The following is a 16,813-nucleotide window of genomic DNA, read 5'->3' as shown; positions in this document are numbered from 1 at the left end:
GAACCCCTGCATGTAACACTGATACTGTGAAAAGTACACCATGCATCGCTCAGACTCTGAGAGCTCCCACGTTTCCCAGTTCCATGCGCTAGTAACTCATCCAGTCCATTCCTTCTGTGTAGCCTGGGTTTTGCAGTCCTGTTTATCCCAGTGGCGTAACGAAACTTGAGAGCACCCCCCTGCAAAGTGCATAGAGGGGACCCCCACGCTCCAGACCCAGTCAGGAGCTCTCAGCTGCCACCTGTGCACAGTGCCGGAGGGGGCCTCCTGGAGCGGGGATCCCCCTGCACCGCAGGGGATGTGGGGGCTATTGTTCCGCCACTGGTTTATCCCTACAAGTTCTGGAATGCAAAGAAAGTTCCTGATCTAGATGACCTACACACTTGTGGGAAACTTGAGTGCTCTGGAATTTGCCAAGTGATGCATGAGTAACATACTAGTACGAGTGCCTTGAGGCAGCAGGCCCCTGTAAAGCACCGCATACACACGGTGATCAGATGTAATAAACCAAAAACTGAAACAGTCCTCAGACATATCAGTGGGACTGTGATTTTGTATTGATTCAACTGAGGGGCACAGAAGGACTTCTTTGACAGCACTGACCAACAGAAGGAAGAGAGTCAATATGGAACTAGGAGGAACTACGTGCAACCTCTACACAATGTATACGCTGTTTTAACTAAATTACTTTCTAATAAGGTCTAATGATTAATTCTGCACCAAAATACATGCAAATTTGGCTCCTTATGCATTTAGTTTCCCTGCTTTGAAACCTAGGACAGGAGCTGAAACTTGCCAAGAAATTTGGTGAAAGAACAGCACTGCCCCACCGAAGCTAGGTCAACACCAGGTCATGCTCACTATAACTGCTCTTACTGCTATTAAAAGACTAAACTGGCACATCCCACAAACCTATGAGACAGACTAAATGTTGGACAACCAAAATCTGAGTTTTAGTGCTTGCGCCATTTCGTTAAGGCTACCTAGCTAACGGAAGACATTCAGAGATCTCAAGCTGCATATGAGTACGTCATATAGCCTTTTTGTATTCTGGGACTGTATTTTATGCCTCTATAAAGTTAAAAACAGAGCTTAAACTGCTAAAATAAAATGATAAAATCAAGATTTGATAAGAGTACATATGTGCCTGCAAGATAGAACGTGGAGAGATGTACAAGGATCCATAAATGAATATTTGCCTTTGCTAGAATATAGAACTAAAAATAAAATACACAGAGCCTCTTTTTGAAACATTACATTAAAGTTTTGCCAACTCAACATCCAAAGGAAATAGTGAAAAGAGTGTTTTCATTAAATATCCCCTCGCTTCTCTCGCACGAGCTTGAGTGTCAGCTGAGGGTCTTCTCGGATGGTAATTAGCCCCTCTTTACATCCTGCTGTGCTGCTTCACTGAGACATTACAAAACTGCAGGGGAGACTTGAAAAACTGTAAAACAATACCATTAGAAGTATCAGACTCTATGCAAAAGAGTCCCGCCATTTAACAAAGACACTTTGCAAAGTGCTGCTTTGAGTGGTAACAGAAGTGCAGGTCTTAGAACAATAGCAACGTGTTTATTTCCTCTAATACATTATGTGAATGCCAGTGTGTTGCTGCTTTCACCTTTCACCCTTGATAAGAGTAGGGAGTAGCTGAGGAGGTGGTTGAGTTTGGCAGGGAGATGCAGGAGTGGGGAGAGGACTGGGGCTTGGGGGACCCAAGGGTATGTACCTCATTAAGCAACTAACTCTTGTGTCTTTGTTTCAATCTCTACCATTAGCCAATGGGCCTACGAGCTGTATGCCGAGCACACGCTCTACGTTCTACTTCCATGGGTAGAACCCCATGACCCTGAGCAGAGTTCTGATACCTCTCGTGCTGAAGCGGACTATGCCAACAACTGCCTGCCACTCCCAACGCGAGTGCTAAGACCCCACGGCAACCAGAAGCCAAGTTGTGTCCACCAACACGGAAGAGCATGGAGTGGGGACCAGTGGGCGGAAGAGACGGTATCTGGACAGCAATCAGGGCGTGGAGCTGTGGAGGATGAGGGATGAAGTCACAGCCATCAGCCCCCCTTACAGCACCTCATGGTTGGGAGGCTCCCGCCAGCTGACTCCTGTAAAATGCAATCCCAGTGATTGGATAGTTGGCCTCCTCTGTAATTTTTATTATCACAATAAAGTAAGCAGGAATAATCTCTGTGCCTTTCTGCTTCCATGGGTGCTGTTAGGGATTCTAAAACATTTTTTTACATTCTTAAAAAAAATCTTTCATTTGTTTTATCAATCAATCAATCAAAAGTACTTGTAAAGCGCGCTACTTACCCGTGAGGGTCTCAAGGCGCTGAGGGGAGGGGGGTGCCGCACCTGCTCGAAGAGCCAGGTCTTGAGGAGTCTTCTGAAGGCGAGTAGGTCTTGGGTCTGCCGTAGGTGGGCAGGGAGGGTGTTCCAGGTCTTGGCGGCGAGGTAGGAGAAGGATCTGCCGCCGGAGGTCGTTCGTTGGATGCGGGGGACAGCGGCGAGGGCGAGGCTGGCGGAGCGGCGCTGGCGGGTGGGGGTGTAGAAGCTGAGTCTGCTGTTAAGGTAGGCTGGTCCGGCGTTGTGGAGTGTTTTGTGTGCGTGGGTGAGGAACTTGAAGGTGATCCTCTTGTTGACGGGGAGCCAGTGTAGGTCTCTCAGGCGGGGGGTGATGTGGCGTTTTGGATGCATTGCAGTAGTCGTCGGTTTTTGGCTTTATTAGTTTTACATGTAGAACAATATAACAAGCAGCGCAAAAGACCATATTACAGGTGCTTCATTTCACATCGAAGTATTGCAAAAGTTTCCAGTGATAAGTGTCTCTGAACATGGTAAGGTAGCATAGCAAAAGGATACATAGTGAGGAATACAGTACAACAGAATCCAAGTCACAAAGCTAGTCTAGTGCATATAAATCATAGCCACACTTGGCTGCCACAACTCTTGTACAAATCGACATGAAACACTCAATTGTCACTCCTCCTCTCCGGAGCCAGAGTCGGGGGCTCAGTTCTCACCACCATTAACTCTGTCTAGTAGGAGCCCCCAAGCCATCACATGATCAGCAGCTTTTTCATCAGTGCGAGATAGGCGCAGGTGATGTTCTTCTGCCACCTCCTACTCGAGCAAATCTTTAAGCCAGAACGACACCTGCGGTGCTCAGGATCCTAACCACCCAAGGGCCACCCACCGCTTAACCAGTAGGAGAACAAGCTGGGAAATCTTGTATGGAATCTTCCGCCCTTTGGGCACCACTTCCCTCCAGAACCCCTGTACTGCAGCGCAGGCCCAGGCAAGATGCAAAAAGTTGGCCCCCTCAGCCCCACAATGCACACACTTCGCTGTCTTACTGGGATCCTTCTTATTTAGTTCAAAAAGGTCACATGTGTGTGGTGTAAGTAGTTGAAGTGCAGCAGTTTAAACCTGCTGTTACAGGAGACAGTTCTTACCAGTTCACAGGAACACCCCCAATCCACACCCGCGATAGGTCCCCTCAGCTCAGTCTCCCACGCCAGCTGTACCTTTTAGGGATGCTGAATCGTGTCCTCACTTAACAGCCTTATAGAAGAGGGTGATCAGGTGTCTGCCCTACCCCCCATCAAAGCAGGCCACCCAACACCTGGGAGGGCTGCAGTACCGCTGGGAAGAGGCTCCACACCTCCCTCGCCATACTTTCCAGCTTAGCATAGTGCAGTAAGTGTCCCGGCCATATTTTGAAAGCCTCCTGTGCATCTGGGAAGGTTAAAAAAAAAACCTCGGCTGGATAGAGGTCTCCAGCCAACCGACAACCACCCGCCCTCCATTGGTCCATAGACATCCAAATCAATTGCAGGATCCCTGAGACCCAGTTCCTTGTCAAAGGGAGCCCTGCAAAGCACCTTCTTAACCACCATTTCCCAAATTGTGGCTGTGTGCCACACCAGATACGGGATTGAACACTTCGATCGCCCCCCTCGCATTAGCAAACATACCAATGTGTCTTCCCCAAGCATGTCTCGGAAAAGTCTTTTTTCCCAGTTTTTCAGGCTCTGCAAGCCACTGGGCGGAATGCTGTAGATGCACCATAAATAATAGAGTTGCATGTCTGGGTGTTCCTAGCTGCTGTCCACCATGTCCCTTTTAAGGACCGACAGAGCTACCCTGCTCCAACGTCATGCCCAAATCAATGAGACCAACAGGCTGTTTAGCTTGTGGAAAACTTGTGAGCCAAGCAGGAACAGAAAATGTTGTCCTAGATAGAGACAGCATGGAAGGAAAACCATTTTGGCGACTGCCTTCTCACCCATCACCGACAATGGCAATTTATTCCAGAACTCAATCGATCCTGTGAAGCCCCTCATGACTATATCCATACTCATGGGCTGGTGAGTGGCCTCCGTGTGTGTAACCATGATGCCCAGGTATCAGAAACTCTCAGCCTCCTAACAAATTGCTAGGTCCGGAAGCTGCTCAACAGATGTCACCACAAGCCTTCCTAGGGTCAAATAACAGCGTCTTCCGGACATTGACCTTCAAGCCGGAGGCCACGCAAAAGTCAGCCAGCAGCCCTATCAGAAGCAGCACTGCCTCACCAGGGGAATAAACATAAATTAACACTAGATCCGCATGTAGCAAGAAGATATGGTTGGAGCTGCCCACCCGAATGCCCCAGGGTTCCAGCTCCCTGCTTAACAATAATGTCAAAGGTTCCATAGCAAGAGCAAAGAGGAGCGGGGAGAGAGGGCAGCCCTGCTGAGTACCTCTCCCCACGGTCCACGCTCTGAAAGTGCACCCCGACTTTGGTGTGCACCACAGGGTCCAGTCTCGAAAACAAGCCCGAAACCCATTCCCTGCAACACCGCCGTTAGATAACCCCATTCCACGGTATCAAAGACTTTCTCTAAGTCTATTGATACAAGAGCCAGTTCCAGATCATACTCCATAGTCTCATGTAACACATGGGTAAGCCGACGGATGCTGAATGATGTACTGCAAGCCGACATAAACCTGCCCTGATCTTCATGTACCAGTCTCCCCTTCCATCCATAACCCCTTCCACCATCCAGAACACAATTAAAGTCTCCCGCCCAAATCACTGAAGACCCCATATTGACCTCAAATAAATCATGCATCCCCTCATAGAAGCTCATGTCGTCCACATCAGGGGCATAAGCACTTAGAATCGCGATAGCCTTACCATCTAGTGTGCCTTGTAGCAGGAGTTAAACGCTCGTCAGCATCTGTTTCTCTGTATGTGTGATGAAAGGGGACCTCAGGTGCTATACAAATGGCCACCCCCCTGGCATATGAGGATTAAGTAATCAAGAAGAGCTGCCCCCTACACTTATTCCCCAGCTTTTGAGGTTCATTCCCCATAAAATGGTTTTCCTGAAGGCAGGCTATCTGCACCTTGTTATGCCTTACATACCAGTGTACCCTATACCGCTTGGAGTAGCCCTTCAATCCCCTGACATTCACATGACAATATTCGTACATTCAGCCATCAGGAGAAGTAACCCATCCCCCAGAATGTGGTCGCATCCCCACCCACAGGATTAGCCAATCCATAGACCCCACCAAAAGAAACTTAGCATCGTGCCACTTCATTCGCACTGTTACTAGAAATGCACCCTCCACAAAAAACAAAGAGCAAATCAAAAAGACATGCCCCACTTCCCCCACCCATCTGGGATAAACAGTAAAACAAAAGTAAACCATACTGCTTATCCATTCGTATCAATGCTGTGAGTACCCGCAACCTAAACCCATCACCCGCAACCATAGCCTACCACTACTCATAGAAAGGTCTCCCGAAACCCCAAACAAGAGGTAGTGCCTTACCAATTGATACATTAAAGGAAAAAAAACAGCTTTAGAATGCAAGTAGTGGTCTGATAGAACTCCAGCCGCACCCCTGGTAGGATACCTACACCCACCCTGAGGAAAAAAAATAAAAAAATCGAGAGGTAAACATAAAGCAACACTGAATCCCCATTCTGGGAGCAGAGTCACCCATGACCACAGCCGCCACTGGGGTAGTCAGGACTCCCTCCGATCTCAATGCATCCTTGCGGGAAGCCAATGCCATGGCACCATCACCCTGAATGACAATCCTTGAAGGACCATGACTGCCGAGGCCCGAGTCTCACTGGACACAGGCTCTTCATGCGATCTCCAGCACGGGCTGTGCGCGCCTTTGTCAGTACAGGAACCAGTTCTCAATGAGTCCACTTTGACTTGTGGGAACTTGTCAAACATCTCCAACCACCTCAGACGTCTTCTGGTGAGTTGAAGAAATTAGACTTGCCCTCCGAGAGCACCCACAGTGTGGAAGTATATAAAAGCATGTACCTAAGGCCCATGGATCTCAGCTTACTCTTAACCTCCATGAAGCTTTCCAATTCCCCTGTGCTTTTTGGGTGCAGTCGGGATAAACAGAGATCGTGTGATTTTCGAAATGGCCATTATCAGTTTCCCGGGCCAAGTGTAGGAAACTGTCTCCATCCTTATAGTTCAGGACACAGTCAATGATGGCCTGTGGTGGCACCCCTGGTCAGAGGGGTGGGGCAGAATCACCAATGCCCAATGCGTCCTCTCGATGAGAAAGAATGAGAACAATCCCCGTAGGCTTCAGCATGTCCTGGACCCAGCGATAGACAAAAGTCTGTACCTCGTCCCCGTCGGCCCGCTCAGGGAACCCAGGTGGCGGGCATTGTTGCGGCAGGACTTCCCATCTGCGTCCTCTACCCCTGCCTCCTGGACCCCAGTTTTGGATGTGATAGTAGCCCCTTACTTTATGAGCGAATCCACCTCTGACTGAAGTTCAGCAATGGACCCTTCAGTGACCCAAACCTTATCCGATACCTTTCGGAGATCTCTGCAGAGAAGGTTCACCTGAAGAGCCACAGTTTTGATTTTACCTTCTAACACCACATGGGAGTGGTGAATGGCTGCCAGGATCTCCGCCTGTAACGGTTCTACAGTGGGCAAGTCTGGCACCGGATCACCTTGGACACCACCTTGTCGAGTATGCCGCTCCAAGGAGGGCACCTGTGTAGTATAGTGTACCATAGTGCTCCCCTGCTGGGGGCCGGACTGTTTGTTCCTACCCATGTGGGGGGCAAGTGAGACCCCCACACCGGAATGTTGCAGTCGCTGGGCCAGCTGATGCAGACTCTCCCAGGGCCACAGCACCTTCTACACCACTTGACTCTGCGCCAGTCCCTTCATCAAGTCCAACAAGGGCACCAGCCACCTTTGTAGCCCCGCCAAGACCCACCCTTACTACGCCTGCAAGCAGCCACCATCCAGGGAGGACCCCCCCCCCCGGATCCTTCTATTCACCCACAGGGGATATGAGCAGGGTATCAGGGTCCAGGGGAAAGTGTAGAATGTATAGAAGCACCCCAAAATGTTGGGCACGTCCCCGGGGGGAGAAGGCAGCAGGCTACAGTGACACCGGAGGCCCACTTCGTCCAAGGGCAGGCCCCCACAAGCAGCGCTGTCTAAATTGCGCCTCCCGAGGCAGCTTGAGGGGGAAAGGAGAGAGGACAGGGCAGCCAAGCCTGAGTCCCATGGAATACGCACCCACCCCCACTGCAGCGACACCAGATAGCCCCCCCCCACCCCCCTCCAGGTGCACTCTCCAGAAGTTCACAGTGGCGCGGCATTACCAATGGCCCCACAGACCCAACCAGGAAGCTAGAAGCCTTTCAATCCACCCACATCGTGGCTGTCAATGGCCCTTACAGTGCAGTCTCAAGGTAGGACCCCGAGACACAGTCTGCGCCCTCAAGGTGGCTCCACTAGTCCATGAGGCAGAAGAGGCGGTGACTGAACCACAGCCGCACCCCGAAATTGCCTATCTCTACCAGGCAATGAGGTCAGGGGCCTCTAACCGCGGCCGCAGGCAGCGTCGCTCACCCGCCCTTCTCCAGGCACCAGGAGCTCCGCATGCGCTCCCACGCCCAGGCAATCCCCACTCCCGGAGCGATGACGTCGGGTGAAGTACACAGTCCATGGGTGTGGGAATGCACCGGCAACTAATCCTGAAGCCGCTGGCCCGTTTGTGTAGCAGCAAACGGAAGGATTATGTAGCATTCAGTTGGGGCCGATGAGGAGCCATTTAGGAACGTGTCCTGTCAGCCATCTTGCGTGGCCACTGCTGTTAGGGATTGAGAGTGAGCAAGAAAGGCAGAAGGGTGGGTCACTGGAAAGAGGGAGCATGTGAGGTGGGCTTAGAAAGGGAGACCAGTGTGACTGTTGGATTGAGAGGAACAACAAAGAACATGACAGACTAAGAGACTGAGGGACAAGAAGTGAAAGCTATGGAGCAACATGATTCAAGTTAGAGTGACAGAGCAGTTGGGCTGGTGGAAACAGCTTTTGTGTGGAAAGCAAACGTGAAAAATGCCATAGTTGTGCCATTTTGCTACATTTCGTATCCACTAATAATTCGACTAGAAAGATATTTTTTACACTGTTGTATCTGTGCGAACGCTGATAAGGCAGTTTCGCACCTGGTTACACTGTTGTGTGTGAGACTGCAGAAAGCAAAAGTAAGAACGTGATAAAAAGCTAAAGTAAGAACGTGATAAAAAGCTGAAGTATCACAATACAGCATGAATTCTGTGCAGGCCCACCACTACCAGGCAGTCTAGGCAATCAAAATGAGTAACATTATGAAATACCCTAATAAATACCCCAAAATGCATTCCCACCGAAAGCAAAGCAAGCAAGCAAACCAGCTTAACGTTAATTAAATGAAGAGAACAATACAAAATGATCTACCCAAACACGCCCACAACAACTTTCTGGTCACAGTTTCAAGCTTAGATACAAAATACCCAGACCTATGCATTCTTGGTTCCAAACTAGTATTTTCCACTCGAGAACAATTCACGCATGCTCAATCTACAATCGCTCATTCCCAAGCTATCACACATTGCAGGAGAAACTTATATGTAATTTTTAGAAACCCATATATATTCACATTCCAAAGGGTTACAAATCACAAAGCTTCCTGGCTCAGAACAATGAACCCTCAGACAAAATTCACCTACACAGACATAACAGAACGTACAAGTCAACAATTTAAAAACCTGAAAAAAACAAACACGCTACTACTCAAGCAGAACCCACAAGGCAAAAAGCCCCAATAAAGAATTTTTTTAAATACTCAAAGAATTAAAAAATTCAAATGCGCTGAAGGAACCCATCCCATTTTGCACAAATTTTGTCTCAAACTAGCAACATGTTACCCAGCAAAAACAGACATATTGGATTCATATTTGTCACACAAAAGAACAAACAGCACTTACCCTTTTGCTATAAGCTCCGCCAAGGGAGGTTTAACACACCCTCTGCACTCCTTCAAAGGACTATTACCAACTTTAGCGGCTATTTCAGTCAGAACACCACTGATCAATAATTCCTTAACGTTGGGAGTTTTCCAGAAGACTTAAAAAAGGCATACATACACCTATTATTAAAGAAAACAAACCGGGACCCTGAAGACCCCAACAATTACAGACCTATAGCAAATGGACTATTTCTAGGCAAACTTGAGGGAGTAGCCTTCGCCCACATGAAACAATTAATTGAAGAAAAACTCCCTATTTTCTGACTTCCAAACATGATTCCATCAAGGAAGAGGCACTGATTCAGCCCTAATCTTCATCCAGAACAACCTTATAACAGTAGACCGGAATAGGGTTGCGCTGCTACTTTTCTTGAAGCTATCAAGTGCCTCAAACACAGTGGATTACTAATCCTACGAAATGAGGAAACTAGCATAGAGGGTATCACTCTCATTTGATCTCAATCTCATCTTACCTACACGATAGAGCAAATGTGATCCATAGTACTCCTTTTGCATCAATACCATACAGCTTAAAAGCAGGAGTCCTTCGAGGCTGATCAAGGTCTTTGAGTTCACCTGCTGAAACTACGCAGACACTTCATAAAATGGTTAGCACCAAGGACATTGGAAACTACAAAATCTTCAGTTGCCTCAGGCCCATTGTCCAGTGGTTGACATGGAGCCACTTCAAACTGAATGCCTCCAAAACGTAAATACTCACCTGTGGTTACTGGAAAACCTATGGCCCTCTCTGCGCCTGGCCCGATGATCTAGGACCACCACCAAAAATATCCAAGGAGGTAAGAAACCTTGAAATAACTAGGGGCTTCAAGCTGTCAATGAATAAACTATCCAGATCAACATTTCTTACTTTGAAAATGCTGTAACACATTTTCCTGCACCTAGGATTCCCCCTCAAGGCACAAGCAAAAGTATCTCTAGTCCTATCAAAACTAGATTACGCTAATGGCCTATATCACGGCTCACCCGTATTAACCATGAAGATTATAGAGAATTCAGAACTCTGGTGCACTACTACTACAGCATGTAAACCACAAGCCATATCTCCCCTGCTTTAAGGGCCCACCACTGGTTACCAGTTGCCAGAAGATCCTCGTTCAAGCTGCTTTATATCACCCAGTTGGCAATATATGACAAAGGATTCCTTTTCATCAGGAAAAGAAAAATCACAAAATGCATCCAGCAAAGGAATCAACACTCTAGACTGGCACCTGCTCTCAAAATCCCAACATACAAGAAAAACAAGCATTGGGATAGCCAATAGGTCTCGCTTTTGGGACCTTATAAGTGTTTAGCCATGCAATAGTTGCATAACTAAATACTTATAAGGTCCCAAAAGCGAGACCTATTGGCTATGCCAATGCTTGTTTCTGTTTATTACTGCTCTGTAGTAATGGCGGCGCACGTGTGCCACCATTACTACATAGAAGTAATAAACAGGAAAATAAAAAACTGGCTCACGGAGAACAACAAAGCGGCCGTGAAAGTGATCGCGATCAAACATCAAAGCGGCCGTGCGGCCGCGAAAGTGAGGCCCGCGTGCGCCCGCGCACTGTAGCTCTAGGCTACAGTGGTAGCACTTTTTTGAGCCCTCACAAAAAGTCTCGCCAGACCAGCGCATGCGCTGGTTCAGGCGAGACCTAAAAAACTGACATCTTTCTCTGTGCAAGTGAACCATCTCCGCCGCAGAAAACGAATAGAGAGTTGAGTCTTCCCTACATGATTTCATTGTGCACAGCAAATGTACAGCAATGGTCAGAACAAGACACTAAAACAGTAAATGACATATAAATATGAATATGCAGAGCATATATATGCAGCACATGGTGAGGGTGCAAGTTATAGTTCACTCAGTAAACTACAACTGGTGTTAGTCAGTATTTTTCTTGCATTGAAAATATGACGTAATGACTGCCATTTTCACCTAACTATAAAGTCACTTTAACCTTTGTTTTAACTGAGTGAATGTTTTTTTTTTTTTTAATGGCAAGTAAAAACATATTAGCATTCATATCTGTAATTTTACTTTAACCTTCGATTTTTTGGTTTCTTGTTAGCGTAAAGTAAAATCTTATTACTATACTCATTGGTAAGATTCCCAGTATTAGGCCAATATACATATACATGTATATTGACCTAATACTGGAAATCTTACTTACCAAAGGACAAATAACAGTATATATGTTCTGTCTTAATTAGTTGTATGCAAAGAGGCTGCATTTTAAAATATCTCACTGGGTTAAGACACTTAAGATAATTGTGTGCCCAGTATTTTTAAGGGCATATAAAAATGGCAAGACAACTTTGATGGTTAATGCTCTTGTTGGAGTGATCTGTCTCTAGTCTTAATTTTCACTTCCAAAGTAGCATAGAGGGTTAATGCGCCTGCTGTATAGCACATTGTACAAAGAAGCAGATCACATAATTGTATTTTATGTACATGGGTAAGTTGGTTACTGCAGTCCTTCTAGTGTAGCACAGTGATCTATTTACCGGCAACAAAGGAGTTTCATGCAAACTCCAAGCCTGGGTTCAGAACCTTAATGTTTTCTCAATTTGTTGTTTCATAAGGTTGCTACCATTGGTCGCCTTGTGTAGCAATAAAGTGTTATTAGTACGGAGAACCCCAACCACTGTATTGCGTTTTATATCTTGACTTTTTGTTTTTCCCGTCCATGCACTTTTAAAAAACAAGCATTTGCAATGCAATTGGTCTCATATTTGGGACCATATATGTATTTAGCTATGCAGCACATTAGCCTGGGTGCTGAAACATCTACTGTTCTTGAACATGGAGGGAAAGTAAGCACCAAACTGTGTGACACGCCAGGTATGGGAACACATGGAGAGACATATTGCCTTTCAGCGGGAAATGGTATGGTCCAAAGCTCTGTGTCTAATATAAAATCAGGGCCTTCAGTGGTCATATCATTGAAAATAAAAGATTTGAAAAAAATATTATTATCTAAGGGTGCACGTGGAAGACAATTTCTATGGACTGGAATCTAGAGAATACTAAAGTGATTCTGGTATTTTACTGACCTCTACTGGTCGTTTTCTATCAAGACAGTTAAATAGAGGCAGTTGAACAAGCAGAAAGCAATTCTGGTATTTTACTGACCTCTACTGGTCGTTTTCTATCAAGGCAGTTAAATAGAGGTAGTTGTACAAGCAGAAAGTAATTCTGGTATTTTACTGACCTCTCCTATTCGTTTTCTATCAAGACAGTTAAATAGAGGCAGTTGAACAGAAAAGAAGTCCCTAAGTGGAAGCAGACATGTCCTAGGGCTGATCTCCAGAGCCCACAAAGCTAAAACACATATACGTATATACTAAAGTATATACAAGAGTTCTCGAATGCTCGACCTAAATATAATGCCTACCATTGCGGATCAGTGAGATCTTAAGAATTTGTGAGGCCCTTGGCAATACATATTTTGGGGCCCCCTGTTTAAAACAATAATAAATGTATAACCCTCTTTTGGCTCTTTCAAGCCCTCGTGATGGCAAACAATAACAAACAATATGTTAAACATTCAGTAACAGATATAAGCAAAAACAGCCGAAAGCACAAGCTGCCTGGTACCCGCCAGTCAAATAGTATCAAAAGAAAACTTGAACAATGCATTGATAAAGCCATTTCTTCTTCAATTTGGATCTGCATATTTCTACTTGCTACAACATTTTATGTGGAATTCATTGTCTAACTAGCTTCTTGTTCCCATTGTAAGAAAACATGCTAAGGGTAACCTGTTAGATGGTTACTGGACCAGCGCATAATATTGAAATACTGCTGGCAGTCTTGTGCAATAGTTACCATCCCAGCGGTTCTCTGAATATTTTCACCATTCCATTGGTTAAAATTTAACAACTTCCTTCTTGTTTCTCTTTTCCTACCGTTATCACATTTCTCCTCTGTATGTGTGAACGTCTATAGCTATGCAGTCACCTATGACCCTGATTAGTATGAGGCATGGGACGGGGCAGAATACAGGAGATGGACAGAGACATAAAGAGAACACCAAAGTGAGGGACGTGAAGTAGAGGGAGAAGGGACTAGAGATAGAGATGATGTAGAAAGATATGCGAGTTAGGGAGAGAAATAAGGCAAACCGAGACAGGTGAGTTAGAAGGAAAGATAAAGTTCTGTAAAAAGAGGAAGATGTGGGTAGAGAAAGCGAGGAAGAGAAATAGGAAGGGTTTAGAGTGCAGTAGAGAGAGACAGAGATGGGGAGAGGAGGCAGAGGAGAATAGTACTCCAAAGGGTAAGGTAGGGATAGAGGTAATGTAGAAAAAAAGAAGAAATAGAGTGAGCTAAAGGCAACGACAGGTGGACAGAGAGACGTGAGGTAAAAAAAAAAAAGATGAAAACTAAAGAGAAAAATTAGAAGAGGTATAGAAGAATGGAGCAGGTGAAAAAAGAGAAAAAGAAGGGGAATGGTAGTAAGATAAATATGGTGTAGAGCAAAAAGAGAAAGTCAACAGACGTGAAATAGACAGAGAGGTGGGGTTTATATACAGATGAATAAATGTAAGAGGAAGAGATGGAGAGATAAATATATCTATAAAAGAGGTTGATAGAGATAGCTGAGATGGAAGGGATGAGTTGAAATAGAAAAGGAGGTGCACAAAGACGTGGTTGAGTGAGGAAGAGACAGCGAGAGAGAGGGGAGTTAATAATGGAGATAAAAGGATAGAGTTAGAGGAATAGAGATGTAAGTAAGATATTTAGAGTGGTGAAGAAAAGGCAACAGAGGTGTAGTGAGAGAAAGCGGAAGTGTAGAGGCGAAGGATTGAACTAATGGTGAGATAAATTGATAGGTTAGAAGGTGAGAGTGAGAGAGAGTAGTGGAGTGAAGTGGAAAGACGGGAGGTACTGAGGTATAGAGAGAAATGGGTTAGAGAAGTGAGGGGGAGTGGTAGAGTAGAGAAAGGGCTGAGAGAGAGGTAGACACATGGAGAGAGGGCGATAGGTGGATATAGATAGAGATGAGGTTATGTGAGAAGTGAAGTCGATAGAGGAGAGATACAGGGAGGTCAGGTGGTAAAGCAGGGAGCTAACAGAGAGAAATGAGGTAGAGAGAGGGGATCAAGACTAGTAGAAATAGATTAGACACAGCGAGTGACAGAGAGAGGCATGGTCTAGAGAGGTAAATGAAGATGAAGCTGAGTGAGGGATAATGAGTCTGTTGAGAAAGACGTATGGTAGACAAAGGTGAGGTAGAAGAGATGAGCTAGGGAGAGAGGATGAGTTACATAGAGAAGGTGAGTTGGAGATATTAAGAGAGTGGTAGATGAGTTGAGGTGAAGTAAGGAGAGAGAAATAAAACTGAAAATGTCAATGTAATTGCCACTACCTGCTTGTGAGTGTGCAGGTGAAGGCTGGGCAGCCCAGGCCAGGCATGCATACCAGAGGCAGATTTATCATTTGTTAGCACAACTACCAAAGCTGTTGTGCTACGTTGCACAAGCTGGAAAATGAATTGCAGAGCCACATTTATTTAAAAGGGCCTGCTGCTGCTCACTACCTTTCTGCCTGGTGCATAAACAAGCTTGCTTGTCAGGCACACCCTTTGCATCATGGTGCAGAGGTGTGGGTGCATTCTATGTGGCATCAGATTTGTACTGGAAGCATACTCTTCCAGTACATAATCCTATACTATTTTTAAACATGCCACATGTTATAAGTGTGCTGTACAGTGCAGTACACATGCGAGTTGTGGAATATTTGGAGAAATAAAAAAATCCTTCATGTTAGAGGCTCTTTCAAGGAGGCTACTAATTTACGCAAAGCCCAATCTGGTTATGTTAGTGGTTTAGGTTTTACATCAAACAGTATTTGTGCTTGAACTAATCTGCCCAATTTACACCCAAGTAATACCCCCTTGACTCAAAGTGGCGAAAAGTAACGCCAAACACTATTTGCAGTGATAAAAGGGCTCCTTTCCCATGTTTTCTGCAAGAGTTTGTGCTGCGTTGCATCACATGGTGTGACTTTGCCGTAGCCAAAACACTGGCACGAAGTGTCTGTTAAGCAAACTCCACAAGTCAAGTTAGTAAAATAAGCTATTTTTAAGAGCAACGTTATTATGGCAGGAATTTCTACTTTCCCATTTACTTTACCAGGGACCCCTTGGAAGGTGGGGGACCTGGTCAAAAGCCCAATTGCCACATGCTTTAAAATGTCACGGGTACGGAAGATATGCAACTCCTACACCTTGTAACCCTCATTGTTTTATGTAACATTTCTTAAACATTGAATTACATACTTGCATGATTTATTGTCTCTGTATAATGTGTGGATGTCATGGAAAGTGCTGGAACACCTTTTATCGGGATGAGTAGCGATATAAGCAAATTAAATTAAAGAAATTGTACTATTTAAATCATTATGTGTGTAATTACCCATTAAGACAGATATACCTGACATTCTTACACACACTGCATGGATGTCCCTTACATATAAGGGTAGAAGAAAGTTAATGAACATGCCTCCAAATCATAGTTTCTCTTAAGTACTTCTGAAGTGATGAGCTGTTTGCCTTAATGTCCCTCCATTGCATTGACATCTAGGTGTTAGGCTCCAGATAGCTCAGAGCCAGGATGATGCTCAAACGAAAGGAGGGTAGATGGCCCATTAAATCAGGCCTTTGTTTTGGGCCCAGCTTGAAGGAAAAATTAGAAAAGCCCCGTCACCCCTTGCAGGAAAACAGACAACATGCGTGCACTGCTGAATGTGCTCCGATGTTGGGATCAATTCATCATATTTTATTGGGGTAAGCCTGGACCCGGCTCAATAATGACTGCTGGATATGGCATATTTCTGGAACCTCCCCCCCAATACCCTGCACTGATCAACAGTTCTCATCAACACGAGAAATGGAAACATTACTTCAATCCATTTTTGTATCAATTTAGATTTTAACACTTCTGGTGAATCACCAAGACATATATTGCACTTTATTGGGAGACTGTATCTGAGGACTCAGAGGGGGTGAAGCTGCTCCAAAAGGAAAAAGGGGCTTGCATTGTCACACATGCTGGTCCATCAACTGCACACCAGGTTGGATAGGTAATATGGGCAATCAGCCATTGTCCTACTTACCTATGCTGCAGGCCAGCTGGTGGGCAGGTTTATTTTCCATTGGTGAAGTGGAACCCCACCAGCCTTGGCTGGTTCGGTTGCCAGAGTACAACTTAAAATGTTGCATCCTTTCAGAGTGAGCAGCACACGTTGAGACAGATTGTTATCCGAAGGACACAAAGCTAAGCCGGCTCCCTGTCATGCTTAGAATGATGATGTGCCAGCCAGAACTGCCACAGCATGACTTACGCATCCCACGCCTCCATCTGACGCCCTAGAGGCTCAATAGGTAGGCTTCAGAAAACTCCTGCATTGAAACAGCTTAACAGTTCCGAAAGTACCCCTGG

Source organism: Triturus cristatus, chromosome 7 (genome assembly GCF_964204655.1).
Source record: "Triturus cristatus chromosome 7, aTriCri1.1, whole genome shotgun sequence".
In the NCBI taxonomy this organism is placed as follows: Eukaryota; Metazoa; Chordata; class Amphibia; order Caudata; family Salamandridae; genus Triturus; species Triturus cristatus.
This window is presented reverse-complemented; position numbering follows the sequence as displayed.